Genomic DNA, 13,889 nt, shown 5'->3' on the forward strand with positions numbered 1-13,889 from the left:
TCATGGAAACGAGCGATGCGATTGGTTCGTGGCAGTTCAGAGAGCGTGTTAGAAAAACAAGAGACTAACTCCGCTCATTTCCGGCTTCGCTTTTTTTGGCACAATAATCCGAGTGTTGGATTTCCGGCCAGTGCAACACAGTTTAACAACACGTGTGTGTGTGTGTGTGTGTGTGTGTGTGTGTGTAAAACCGTGTACAGGTGAATAGAATTGACTTTCTGGGGATTTATTGGCCTGAATTATTGAGCATAGATTAAGCCAGGTCACACCATACACATACCCATTTTAGCCCTAAACTCATTAAACAGCGTTGTGTTGTTTTTTTAAACATTTCAGAAAAAAGAAACTATTTGATAGATCTTTGTAGGAAGAACGGGAAAAGGTCAGAGCTAAAGAGACATATTCTGGTGATCTTTTCTTTACATGTAAAACAGTAGATTGTCTGCTGGTAGGAGGAAATCGTTCACGAAAACTTTGCGTTGGCCGGGAATCGAACCCGGGTCAACTGCTTGGAAGGCAGCTATGCTAACCACTATACCACCAACGCATGTATAGACTACAAAACGGTCTGGTAAACTGGTGTTCGGTCATTCAACTTGACATCGACACCAGTTGTCTCCGTAGTGTAGTGGTTATAAGATAAGATAGAGCTAACCTTTATTTGTCCCACACGTGGGGAATTTGTTTTGTCACAACAGGAAGTGGACAGTGCAAAAGTTATATAGCAAAAATTAGAATACAATAAGAATAATACACTGTACACAACTGTACAGAATGACGTTATAACACGCGAAAGGTTCCGGAAGCAGTGGTTTCTGTTTTTTGTTTGTTTAAATGGCTAAATATCTATGGCCTTTTTTTGCTGTATGGAAAGACAAAACACAAAAGACATGCGCCCAACGTGGGGCTCGAACCCACGACCCTGAGATTAAGAGTCTCATGCTCTACCGACTGAGCTAGCCGGGCAACTGAAAACGAAGTAAAAATACTTTGACTTTACCTACAGTGTTAGGGTACAGAGCTGCTGTTATTGCTTATTGCTGTGTGTATGCCCAACAATACTTTAAGTGTTGATCATTGTAAACGGAAAAGTTAGTAGACTAAGGAAAAGACAAGACTTTTTTCGTCAAAATTTACGCGTTTATTCTCCTTGAAGGGCTTTACGGCTCGTGTGTCTCTGTGGCGCAATCGGTTAGCGCGTTCGGCTGTTAACCGAAAGGTTGGTGGTTCGAGCCCACCCAGGGACGGCAATTTTTGTTGATTATTTATGATAATAATAATTGATCATTGGTGTAGCCCGGGCAATTCACATATGGTGAATATGGCATGGTGGACTTTCAAGCTTATGTAAAAGACATAAGCTTGAAAGACATAAGCACAATGTGTAAATTTGAAACAAGAACAGGGTTGCTAAAAAATTACAGATTACGCCATGGTTATGGTGGGAATGTCTCTCTTGTCTTCACTAAGAATGTTTTTGTTCCCTCAAAACTTGGGGTAGCCTTAGATCACATCTATCATCTTTAACTAATGTATTAGAGCATTAATTAATGCAATATAGTCTGCAAGACTGAATTCTTCTGTTTGTGTGGTCTACAGATAAAGGAGAAGTTCAAGAGTTCAACCACTGTAAGCCTTGAATGGCTACACTTGACCATTGCACCCCAAAACTGATGGATGTCATTTTTTCAAGGGGAGGAGCTAAGGGAGTGAGAATCAGGCAGCTCAAGGACATGCTTCTTGAGGTAGGACAACTATTTAGACTTTGGGTAGCTTTGAAATGCACTTTGTTGGCAGTCACCCATGTAGTTTATACTCATACTTTATTTTTTCTTAAATAGCACAAGACAATTGAAATACTTAGAGAAATAGCCATCTGCTGCTCACATACCTTGGAGAGACGGAAGAGGACCTTTATTCATGCAAGTCCATATGACAGAGAATGTGCATCTTCTTTTTGTTTTATATTTTAATTTGAATTATGGATTGGATCAACTGGTCCCTGAATGCAATTGACACCCCTTTCTCAACGAGAAGTCTGGGCTCGGGTGAGCCTGAGTGCTGAAGATATCTACCTATTCGGAAACCATGGTAACAGGGTTCTGGCTGATCGGAGCTGGCTTGGCCCTGACTTATCGAAGAATTAAGGAAGCGGAACCGGCTGTTCAAACCCCCACAAGGCTGCCCGCTGGGATTCAAACGATGGGAGAGGCGTGAGTTTCTCAAAATGGGCTCATTGAGTGCAGCACGGATAAGATCTTGGAGAGGCTACGGCTGCTGTGAATACTCAGAATAAGATCTCTGAGTGCAGACTGGATACATCTCGGAAGGGGCTCGCTCGGAAATAACATCTCTGGGCGCAAATTGGATGACATCTCGGGGAGGCACACTGCCGTGAGTTCTCAGAATCGGCTCCTGAGCACAGAAATGACAACATCACAGAACGCAAGTATGGCGAAGCTCTGCGGCTCTCCAACGGGAGATTGAGGAGACCAGTGTTGGACTGTAGAACTGCTTTGAAATTCATATGAGCTGTTTGCAATAAGTTAAAAAGCACCACTCACTTCACTGCGGAGACCCCTGTCGGCGCCAGCTGTGCGTCTCTAAGGCTGGAGTCCGATCAACAACTCCCTTGATAACGTACTGTTGTTGAGTCTGGTCCTTTCCCACTCCATGCAAGGCCACCTGGGTTGGCGGTTAGGACTTGTGTGACGTAGCCTGGCAGGGAGGAGGACAAGTGGCATATTTAACATTTTGTGTTGCAGGCTTGTAGATACTACGATTAAAACACAAGCAGAGCACACACTGCCACAGTTTTAAACTGCGATTGTCCAAAAAAAACCATAAAACGTACAACACTGAAGAACTAAATACTAATTGGCTAGATAAGGACATATTTCACTCTTTTTCTTCTTTTTCTCAAAAGTAAACCCAAAGCAACAGACGACTACTTTAACTTGTTTTGTTTTCCATAAGTAAAACATGTAAAAATGCTGTGTCCACTTCGGCCTCCTCAGGCCATAACACTGAGACAGATATCGCACCTAATCATATTAAACAACACAACATTATGGTGACAGTGATTATGACGACTGTGAAGATTAAGCTTATTCCCTCTGCTCTAGCTCCACCTCTGTAAGCCGGCACTCCCCGCTCTCAGCCAGATCTCACACTATCAGTGAATCACAAGATTGACTGACTGGCTTTTAAAACCAGCTCTTATTCATCAGACAAAGGTAAGAGCTGGTCATTTTTTTCTTTAGAAAGCATGCATTGGTGCAAATATTTATTTTTGCATTGAAAAACCGTTATTGTTAATGCTGCTGGTGTAAGTCTAGCCTTTGACACACACTGAGTAATGTCATTGTTCGGCAGATGTGGTTAACACTCAGTTACTTTGTGTTGGTTTGGTGTTCCACAAACATGTTGTTGCATATAAATCTGTTTATGTGTGCTTCTGCATTTCTTCATTTTCTTAAATCAATTCTTATGTGTTTTCTTACTGACTTTTCAAGCCATGTCGTGTTAAAAAGCATCACCCTCTAGAGTTAAAGTTCACTTCTTTAACTGAATGTGAGTTCATCGAAACCAGTGAAGGAAGAAATGAAAGCTTTGACAACCTGAACGAATTAGCTGCCTCAGCCCAACGGGCTTCATCAGTTATATGACTGACGTAGCTTTGCTGTCATCGACCGCCCAGCTGTCTCAGCAGCTTTCAGTGTGGCATGTACTGGTGTATGAAAGCAATATATCTGGAATTTAGTGATCGCAGTTGCTAATCAGACGGATGCATAGCAAATAAAGAAATAAATACAACATTTTCCAGCACGTCTTTTTATGCACAATTGCCTGGTCTCAGTTCATGTGGGCGGCAAAATAAAATAAAAATTAGAGCAATGATATGCACAGTCTTTTACGATTGTGACAGTGAAGCTCCTCCCACCCAGCAACATCAATGTAGCCACGTCATTTTTCTGTGGGCTGTTTAGTTGAAACTTTGCTGTCAGCTCTGTGCTGATACTTGAATGTGTTACTAAAAGAAAGACATCGTGTTGTTCATTAGAAGTTATGTAATGTAACAAATGGCTTTGAACTGGGAGTACAGACAGAACTCCAACGTTTCTGTGTTTTTGACAAGCATACAAAAATGTTTGAGTAATGAGCCATAAAACAGATAAATAACACAATCATGAGTCCATCAGCTTCTTTTGAATCAGTTACAATGTTGGCATTTAGATCATCGCTAAGCAGGAAAAAATCTTTCCCATTGTAAAAACGGTCACAGAGGATTTTGCATTTTCAGGGTCATACCAATAAAATAAATATCTAAATATTCATTATAAATAATAAATAAAATAAAACTTCATTGTCTTGTTTAGCTTTCATTAAATTTTATTGGTTTTAGCTCACAAATGATGTCATATCTCACTCACATATATCTATATAAGCTGTCCTAAGTGTGAGTGTCAGACTCCTGGTAATCTCATCTTAATCTGATAAGTAAACTTCAGCCTAGTTTAAACTAAATGTTTGTGACAACTGTGTGCTTAAATGCATGAATCACGCTGCAGATATTCACACAGCAAAATCTCCAGTGTTAAGTTAACACTGGAGAGTGTCTATATGGGTCCACACCTCTGAGTGTTAAATACAACACTGTTGAGTGTTAAATTAACACTTTTGACAGTGTTATATTTAAAAGTAACCTAGTCAGTTTTGAAGATTAACAAAGCTAACACTGAGCAGTGCTGATTTTCTAACACTGGAATATTTCTACATTTGAGTTATTTTCCAGTTTAAAACCAGCACTGCTCAGTGTTAGTTCTTTGGTTGGACTTTTCATTCGCTGCCGTTGTGGGATGTTTGTGCTTGTTAAAGAGTGGAGCTGGCGGCGGTTTGAAATTTCCCCCTTCGCCCATGATGCCGCTTCTGTTTTCGGTTTCCTTCCTCTAAGACGCTCCTCCCGGCTTGGGCCACATCGCTTGGCATTGTCACCTGATTTTCACGAGAACAACGTGGCAACTGAATTAAAGGTAAGGCTAACAGGTGGTTAAAGTTGCGCCACATGTTTTCATTTAAAAAACCGCGATGGTCAAACCCGTAATTAAAACCGATTTCAGTCGTAAAAAGGGGGCAACCCGAAAAACGGGATGTAGGACATTTCAGCCTCCTTTCCCCCAGGACTGTGGCAGAAAAAGCTCAGCTCGTAAAGCTTCCTTTCTGTATTGTAAGCTGGTTCTCTGGTCTTCACTCCAGCTGGGATGTCGGGACACGGACGGTTCTCTCTCCTCGCTGAAGAGGCTCAGCTTACGCGGTGGGCACACTTTCTCACCGACCTGTTGTGGCCTCCATGGATTCTCCAACGTAATCTGCTGCGTTTTCTACCACTCGGTTTGGCTCCCGGGATTCAAAACAACCGAGTGCGTGCGGTTATCCGTTGGTCGTGCGTCCGGTCCTCAGCGCGGCCGCTACTCGGGGTCCTGTTGCACCATCTCCAGGCTGTTGTTTTCTTGAACGAGCCTCACAGCAGCTGCTGTGGGGGTTCATTATGCACCCATGTAACATGTGCCGCTTAACATCTTTAATCGTTTCAGTTCTGACGTCTTACCGTGACGCCATCATGGATGACGGTTCCACCGTCCTTACGTCAACCACACTACGTGTACGTCTTTGTCCACCACGCGGAGTTGGCTTGCGTGTTCTTCCCTGAGCCCAGCTGAGCGTGATGAATGCGTTGCACTGTCTGTGTCTCTGGCACATCCGTCCCTCATTTACTGTGCGACTACATCCATTTAACCGTTTCAGCTTTCAAGTGCGTTCGGTGCACGTAATACATCCACAGGTGCCCAGACGGCTATGATTGACTGTTCCTTGCTGGTTGTTGCTTTTTTTCTTTTTTGCTTTTCTCTAGTGATTGTTCAGTAGGTCACCAAGCATGTCTCTCTTTTGTGCAGGTGTGCTTTGCTGGTCGGCCAGGTGCCGATGTGTAATCTGTACCGCCTCTTATTGGCCTTTACGAGTCCGACCAAGACGCACCGGCCTGTGGAAACTACGGCAAGAGGAGACTGTGGCATTAGTTGGTACGTTACACACTAAAGTGACAAGCCGGCCCTTTGTCTCTCCTATATTAAATACACTGTATATGCGCCTGGCATTGCTCCAGTCATAATCACCTCTTGCTGTTCAGCAGAGTTTAACGTTCTCAAACTGCCTTGGGTGTTACATGACATTAAATTCCACTGCTTCTCGTAGCGGGCGACACTGAGACCGCCTGAACGATGTGTCTGCAGGACATTTCTCCCTCTCTTTAAAGCCGTCGGACTGGCATTCCACATGCAAACGCACAATGGGCAGGTCACTGCCCACATACCGAGCAGCTCCTGGTACCAACCAGCCATCTACTGTTATCACTCAAACATGAACACGTTGGATCTGCTCAGTTCTTTTTGCCTAACCCTATGGCATGAATAATGCCTGAGTCTATTGAATGTAAACTTCATACTGTACCGCTGTCATCGTGCCACAGCACAGGTGCCGGTTTTTACGTCGTCACTGCACATCAATGACTCGTGTGGTGTTCTCTCAGATGGTCATGTGGCCATGAGTCATTAAAGCTGCGTGACTTGATGTCTTCATCTTTTATTTCTTATTTTGTGCGTTATGTGCTTTGTTTAGGGCCTCATGGACCTGGACACCGCAGCTCCCTCTGTGTCATATTAACCTAACACGTGCACTACCTGGCTACATATACTGTGAGATGCTGTCTGTAGGCAGAATGTGCACAGAGTGTGTTGTTTCTTTATGGCAAGTGATACGCCATACTTGGTACATAGTGACGTTTTTGAAGATAGCTGAAATCTTTCCCATCAGCGTCTTTTCAGTTTTGCTGCAGTGGACAAGTAGAAACTGATTAGTTTCTGAGCCCAAAACAATCCGCTTAGCCTTTCCGGGAAAAACCAGTGTGTGAGCAGTTTCCGCGAATCTGAAAGCTCTGCTTTTTAGCGGTTGGTGTGTAACACGCCTCGTGACTCACAGACGGGAGTCGACGTTCCAGGTACGGATTTCCGGCTATTGACCCATTTCCCATTTCAGTGCATATACCCAACTATGGTGGCTGTGAGGAGACCAATTAATATCAGGAAAACATCAGTTTAGGACAAAGTTGTGCCTTAAACGCTTCCATTCCCACACCACAACACCAGAAACATGCTGGATATGACGTCCCTGGCTAAAATTAAAGTCCTCTTCTTCAAGTTGGATATTGTTTAGGTGGATGATAACAGCCGTTAGTGTTTATTACTCCAGGATTTCGTACATCGACTCTGGTTCAGTTAAATGTGAGTGGCTGGTGAGACTTAAAATGCACTTATAAAATTTATGGCTAAAGTAAAACATGTGCGTTGGATATTGCCCCGTCTCATGACTTTAATTGTTTACCGTGCTATTTTCCAGGAAAGTCTTGCCATATGAACCAAAGGTCAAGGTAGGTTTGCACTGATTAACCACAGTCAGTCTGCTGTGCATGTATACATATATGGAAAGACTGCTCCAACACCTACCATGGATTTTATTGATCAGGTTCACATGATACGTTTTAACAACTTAAACGCTGTGCAAAATGTCATCAAAAGTGCAAACAAGAGCCCGGTAGGGAAACAGGCTGAGGCTTGTGCATATTGTTGCCTATTGTGTTACCAAAGCAGCTGTCAAGCAGGAACAAAAGCACAGAACTAAAAGCTAGCGGTGCTGAAAACGTATGAAAGTTTCCCCAGAGTTCTCGTTGGCGACTGCGTCATCTGGTTGCCACGCTGCTGTGCAACATCTGCTGAAATAGTCCTGATGCATGCAGAAGGCAGATGAGGGGAAACCAAACCCCCTGTTAGCCACTGAGGTCAGCTGTGAAGAGCTCTGTTTCTCATTATGTTCCTCTATGTGCTCATCTGGTGCTAGTTACTGGGGAGGGGGTAAATGAAAAAACCAATTAATACATAGATATGATCCGCGTTGTGTCATCTCTTTGCTTCTGTATGTGTTTACATCCAGGTACACTGAGCGTAGTGCTCTCCTTTGCCTTCATCTTTAACCAGTGTGTGGGCTGCAGCTTCCTCACCCCTCAGTGGGCCAGTCTAATCTACTTCGTCCCATTCATCATCATCTTTCAGTTCGGCTGGGCCGCCACGCAGATCTCTCACCTGTCCCTCATCCCAGAGCTGGTCACTTGTGAGCATGCTAAAGTAGAGCTCACCGCGTACAGGTATGGTTAATACACGCGTGCTTTACATGACGAGAATCAAAAGATAGATGCACATCCCAAACGCTGATGCTGTTCATCTGGATGTTTTCAGTGGCAGAAACTGAAAACATCCAGGAAGTGACCTCACAGCCCAGCGCTCAGTCAGCTGGTTTCAGTCACTGTGCAAATGTCCTGTTTATAAGGTTGAAACCTGCAGTCAGCTGATGATGATGAAACGTTTCTCCCACTGAAGACATCCAGATGAACAGAATCACCCTTTTCATGTTTCCTTACCTGGATGGTTGAACGTGCATCAAGGTGTGAATGTCCACTCTGTGCTTTGTGTGTGGGAGCAGGTACGCGTTCACAGTGATAGCCAACATCACCGTGTATGGAGTGGCTTACCTGCTGTTTCACGTCCAGGCTGGAGAGGATGAAGACCCTGATTCACTGGGACCAGCAGACATCATCATCTTCAGGGTGAGCAGGCTGACGCGTGGGCATAGCTGCGAGCACAGCACGGTGTAGCAGCATCGGAGTGGGGCTGAAAGCTGTTGGAGTTCAAGCCTCTGGCTCTGCCAGCGTACTCTGTAAGACTGTGAATGTAGATGTGTACTGTGGAAAAAAACCCAGGATGTAAATGTCTCTTACGACACTTGTTTTGCAGAAAGGTGCACGTTTCTATTAGGTTTTATTCAAGCAGAAAATACAGACTCAGGATTCTTGTGTTTGTTGTTAATGTTATGTTTGTGCTTGGTGCTCCCACCTGCAGTTTTCTGTGTACACGAGCAGATCAGGACAGTGGTGAGGTTCTCTGGGTTTGTGGCAGCTTTAAACACAAACACTGCTGTATATCCTGCTGCTGCACAAACATGCTTCAGCAGAACTCTGTGCAGGGCTGTGACGGGAAGATTTGCCCCCTCAGGTGTGATTCATTATTCACTTGGCTTTCTGTGAATGCTGCCTCCTCGACGCAGTCACAAGATTAAGAAGCTTTGGGTTGATTATCCAGGTTTCCCTCTGTTCTAGAACAAAGCCTCCTTGAACCTAATTACCTTCATTTGCACACAGGAGCAGGCAGTAACAGTGTGACAGCAAAGTTGTGTACTTTTTTTTTGTATTTATATGGTGACGACTGTACAGACCACATAAAGCCATCAATGATACTTTTGCACTCAGCATATAAAGATGGCGGCCGCGCTGCATCTGGATGATATTTACTGTGTAGATCAGCTTTTAAAGAGGGGAGACGAAGCTCGCCGGCCACAGCAGAAGCTGCCGGGCTGACAGGTGGGACAGAAATGAACAGTCGATAGAAACGGTCCCTAAAAGGGATCCCAGGGTTTGATAACTCCGCCCACTGTGTCCTCTGGCTATCTCAGGGCAGCAGGAGCTTGTTTTGTAGCAGCGATGATGAGGTGGTGCCACGCTGTGTGTAATTGCAGAATCTGTCACTATTGTTTTTGGGGGATCGGTGTCGTCTTCTCCGTCGTTTTCCACGTGGGAACAAAAGAGAGCAATGGAGCAAGCGAGGAGTCGGAGGAGGCCGAGGGGGAGCGGAGGCCACTGCTGCCGCGCTCCAACACCTTCTCGTCTCTCCTGCAGTGGAAATGCTGGCTGCGACAGCCTTCTTTCTACCAGGTATGGAGCTTTGAATGACTAAAGCACTGACGCCACCTCCACCCGAACCTCTTCAGAATGAGACGGGAGCAGCTTCCAAGGCTGGGCGGGCGTCAGCACCCGTTCAGCTTGAGATGTAGGATTTTGATATCGTAGATGCATCAGCAGACCTGCTCGCTGTGTCTCTGCAGGTGGCCGTGCTCTACATGTCCACCAGGCTGATCGTCAACCTGTCTCAGACGTACATCTCCATGTATCTCATCAACACTCTGGGGCTGCCAAAGGTGACGGGAAATCGTCCAGTTCACCCGTAACACGCTGGGTTGTCGTCACGCGCTCATCTTCTGCTTGTTTTTTCCTCCCAACAGAAGTTCATAGCTACCATCCCATTGGTGATGTACGTGAGCGGCTTCCTGTCCTCCTTTATCATGAAGCCTGTCAGCAAACTCATTGGGAAATGTGTAAGTAAACCAGGTCAGGTTTCTGAAAGCAGCACGAGTGGCTCTGAGGGACTCGCTGCTCTCCTCGCTGCTCTCCTCGCTGTAGAAAACAAATGTTTTTGAGAACAAAACGTCATATTTGTTCTTGTCAGTCACACTGACACGATTGCACCACAGAAATGGGGAAGGTGGAGCCTGTGCTGTGTTCACAGTAACAATACTTCATTACTCAGTAACAGGATGTGATTGCTTCTGTATCTGCATCATCAAAAAGGCAGAAGTGGGTCACTGTCATGTGTCTTCTGTCCTCTGATTGGTCCAGCTTACATACTTCGTGGGCCTGCTGCTGATCATGGCGTTCTCGTATTGGGTGCTGCTGGACGTCACCATGGGTCAGCAGGTATACGGGGCGGCCGTGCTGCTGGGGGCCGGGTCCGCCACCATCCTGGTCATATCGCTCGCCATGACTGCGGAGCTCATTGCAGATCAGACGGTAAGACGTGCGTGAAAGGCCGAGACGGAGGACGAAGGATCCTGTTGTTTGAGCGAATTTGTTCATCTCTTTGCAGCAAAGCGGAGCGTTCGTGTACGGAGCCATGAGTTTCACTGACAAGCTGGCCAATGGACTGGCAGTGATGATCATTCAGGCCCTGCATCCCTGCCAGTTAGTCCACACGCACACACACACACACACGCGTGCACACACGCATGCACACACGCACACGCACACACACACACGCACGCACACACGCACACACACACACACGCACACACACGTGCACACACGCACACGCACACACGCACGCACACACGCACACACACACACACGCACACACACGTGCACACACGCACGCGCACACACACACACTATAAATTTGTTAGAATCTGGCAGACTGTGTGTGTCCTCCATCCTGATGCCTGAGTGTGAACGCTGCACCACTGTGGCCTCTGTGTCTCGGTGACAGTCTGCTGAGAATCATTGAGGTTTTTATTGTTAATTAAAGCAAAATTAAAACCCTTAAAACTGATGTCAGTTAACTAAAACTCTGCAGCAGACGTGATCAGTGTCAGTAAGACTTGGTCACTTGTTCTGATGAACGGCGTCAGATAGAAACAGTAAACATGTCAAACCTGTTTATTTTAAAACTGTTACATGTGCACACGTCCGGTGACTGTGCTGTTAGGACACACGTGTGTGTTCACCTTGGTGTGTTTAAAAAGAACCCATCCTGACAGTAAACTCTTCTGTGTGTGTGTGTGTGTGTGTGTGTGTGTGTGTGTGTGTGTCAGCACTGTGGTGTGCTGTCCTGCCTGTGTGTGGTTCTACCATTACGTCATGGTCATTGTAACGGGAGGCGTTTCCATCGTCGCAGCTTTGGCCCTTTGCTCCATCCTCATCTGGCCAATCAAGATCAGAGGGCGTAAGTCTCTCTCTCTCACTCTCTCACACACACACACACACACACACACACACACACACACACACACACACACACACACACACACACACACACACACACACACACACACACACACAGCGTGTTGCCTGTGCGTCTTCACCTTTTCACTGTGTGTGTTTGCAGGTGCTCTGCCAATCATCTCCAGTGAAGCAAATGGAATCAACTGACTGGGCTCCTCCCACATCATCTCACCACGGGGAACTTTTTCAGGGAACGGCAGGAATCCTGTGGGACTTCCTGACCCGCTGCTGAAACCAAGAAGCTTTCTGTTTTTAAACTGAGATCCTTTCATAACCTTGTTTTGTCTTCATTTTCCAACAAACCTCTGGCGTCGGACTACAGGCCAGCAAACACGTGCACAGCTGCACCTGCACTGCTTTAAAGAATTGAATCGCACAATAAGCTAGTTTGTAATGATTTTTGAGTACAGTGGCTGCAGCTGATTTCCTCTCACCTCTGCCCCCTCATGATTTTCACTGTGCACATGAAAGGCTCGGCTCTGCAGCACTTATTTCCTTTTACTACACGGGGTCAGCCTGAAATTCCCTAAATGTGAATGAAGCCACTACACGGAGTTTGGAAAATGATGAGAAAACAGTTGTGCTCCTTAAACAGACATCAAACATGTTTCACACGTGCACTGTGCAGGAGAGCAGGGCTGGCTGCATGTCGCATTAATGTCCTGGATGACAAAGGGAACCGAGCCCCTGCTCGGAGGAGGATGTGAACGACGTTCGGTGTCCTCAGCAGTAAAATCTTCCCCAGGTTTCACTAAAAGAGTCATTCCACTACCCCCCACTACCATTGGACACACAAGGCCGTCTGTACAGCGTGCAGGCTGACGGCGAGGAGGATGATGCACAGACGACACTAATACAAGCGTTTACCTCGAAGACGTTTGACTGGACTCGCTCAGTGACGCCTTAGTCAGAGGACGTCCCTGCTGAGCTTCACCGGCTTGTTTCCACTTGTGCTGTCCTGGACTTTGTCCCTCAAATGTTATGTAAACTGGAATCAAATGGAAGATGAATCATGTTTGTAATTAAGAGTGACTTGATGAGCAGAGCTGTGTCTGATATTTAAACGCTTCAAAGGGATCAAATGTATTTGATGTGTGCATAGGAGGGAACGTGGTGTTGTTCCAGAGCTTTGTAATGATCAGCAGGACCTTTTTACTTTGTCTTCTACCTGTGTGATAAATCCTTTATTAAACGGGAGTCATTCCTCTGGTACGTTCTTCTTCTCAGCTGTGAACAGTTGCTACAGAGGTCTGTCCCCGAACAAAAGCTGGCAGGTTATAATATTCATACAGTATGGAACCGCTGCTTCTAATTACAGCCAGTTTCATCGTCGCAGCAGCAAAGCTGTGACCCCTCGACCGTAACAGAGCTCACTGTAACTCAGGGGTGTCCAGCTCCAGGCCTGGAGGGTCCTGCAGGTTTAGATCTGACCCTGGGTCAGCACACCTGAATATCACAGTTCATTCACAGGTCTCTGGAGAACTTCAGGACATGTTGAGGTCATTTAGCCATTTAAATCAAGCTGTGATGGATCGAGGACACGGTCTAAACCCTGCAGGCCCCCCAGGCCTGGAGCTGGACACCTCTGGTGTAACTACTGATATTGTCACCCACTCCCACTCAGTCTGATTTAAACTTCATCATCACTCACGATGCAACTGGAAACCTGCACCTCCCAGGTGCAGGTTTCCAGCCCACAACGCCTGAAAGGCGTGGAAGGTCATACGGGTCATAGATTTCCCACAGTGGAGCAACTCCCCACCAGCTGTGATCATAGCTTTGAGTCTGTCTTCACGTGTCCCAGCACCAAACACACTTATTCACATCACCAACACGGTGCAGCGTGGACCATCGACGAGTGGCACGCACATCCACGTACCCCGTTTCTGCTCTGGCAGCTCCTTATGCTCCGCCCCTCCTCCGCACACGCCCACATCAAAGTGCAACCTGAACTGTTGCTATTCTCATCCTGTCATGTTCGGAGGCAATAAGACGCAGGGTTCTCAAGCACGAACCACTTTTTATTGAATTGTAGCAGCAGTGTCCGTGGCTACATCAATTTCTGGAAAAACACATATACACCGGTCTTCTAGCGACCTCTAGTGGCTGCCCTCAT

General features: G+C 46.0%; 3 non-coding genes and 1 pseudogene across 3 annotated transcripts; 2 read left to right on the plus strand and 2 right to left on the minus strand.

The window, feature by feature from the left end:
- Window positions 1–475: 475 nt before the first annotated feature.
- trnag-ucc lies at window positions 476–547 on the minus strand. Its single transcript has one exon. It is a non-coding gene; the product is annotated as a tRNA-Gly (tRNA).
- Window positions 548–893: 346 nt separating this feature from the next.
- Window positions 894–966, minus strand: trnak-cuu. The gene has a single exon. It is a non-coding gene; the product is annotated as a tRNA-Lys (tRNA).
- Window positions 967–1,173: 207 nt separating this feature from the next.
- Window positions 1,174–1,247, plus strand: trnan-guu. The gene has a single exon. It is a non-coding gene; the product is annotated as a tRNA-Asn (tRNA).
- A 6,741-nt stretch (window positions 1,248–7,988) lies between these two features.
- LOC120736675 lies at window positions 7,989–12,989 on the plus strand (annotated as a pseudogene).
- Window positions 12,990–13,889: the final 900 nt, after the last annotated feature.

The sequence above is a fragment of the Simochromis diagramma genome, unplaced genomic scaffold (assembly GCF_900408965.1).
Source record: "Simochromis diagramma unplaced genomic scaffold, fSimDia1.1 OVJJ01000630.1, whole genome shotgun sequence".
Classification (NCBI taxonomy): domain Eukaryota; kingdom Metazoa; phylum Chordata; class Actinopteri; order Cichliformes; family Cichlidae; genus Simochromis; species Simochromis diagramma.